Source organism: Chiloscyllium punctatum, unplaced genomic scaffold, assembly GCF_047496795.1.
Source record: "Chiloscyllium punctatum isolate Juve2018m unplaced genomic scaffold, sChiPun1.3 scaffold_225, whole genome shotgun sequence".
Lineage (NCBI taxonomy): Eukaryota > Metazoa > Chordata > Chondrichthyes > Orectolobiformes > Hemiscylliidae > Chiloscyllium > Chiloscyllium punctatum.
In genome coordinates, this window is record NW_027309959.1 from 384,658 (window position 1) to 385,395 (window position 738).

Genomic DNA, 738 nt, shown 5'->3' on the forward strand with positions numbered 1-738 from the left:
GTCAGTCTGGAGTCATATGTTGGCACGTCTCGTTAAGGACGGCAAATTCCCCTTTCAAAGGGACAAGAATGAATGAGTATTCGGAAATCAATTTTTTTTGCCTCTGTTCCTCTGATCGGGGTTAATACTCCAGATTTTATTCATCGATGTAAATACCAGCAGCTGCCATGTTCCAGTCTCCAAGGGTTGCTCGCCCACGATATCGCCGCTACATTTGCATTTGACTCGAGGATTGGTGAGTAGCAGAAAGCATAGGGATCAGTCAAAGAATGAAGAATATAGATAGACAGGAGAGTTGAGCGGAGAAGTGGCAGATGGAGTTCAATCGAGGCAAATGTGAAGTGATGCATTTTGGGAAGCCTAATTCTAGAACCAACTACACTGTAAACGGGACAGCCTTGGAGAAATTTGTTGATCTGGGAGTTCAGGTCCTTTGTACCATGACGATGGCGGCACAGGTGGATAGAGCGGTCAAGAAAGCATATGGCATGCTTGTCGTCATAGGGCCGGGCTTTGAGTCTAAGAGCTGGCAGGTAATGCTAAAATTGTACAAGATTTTGGTTCGGCCACGTTTAGAATACTGCGCACAGTTCTGGTAAAGTTACCAAAAGGAAGTGGACGTTTCAGAGAGGGTGCAGAGAAGGTTAACGAGGATGTTGCTGGTATGGAAGATGCTTGCTGTGAAGAGAAATTAAGAAGTTTATGATTGTTTTCAGTAGAAAAAAACGAGATTGAGGG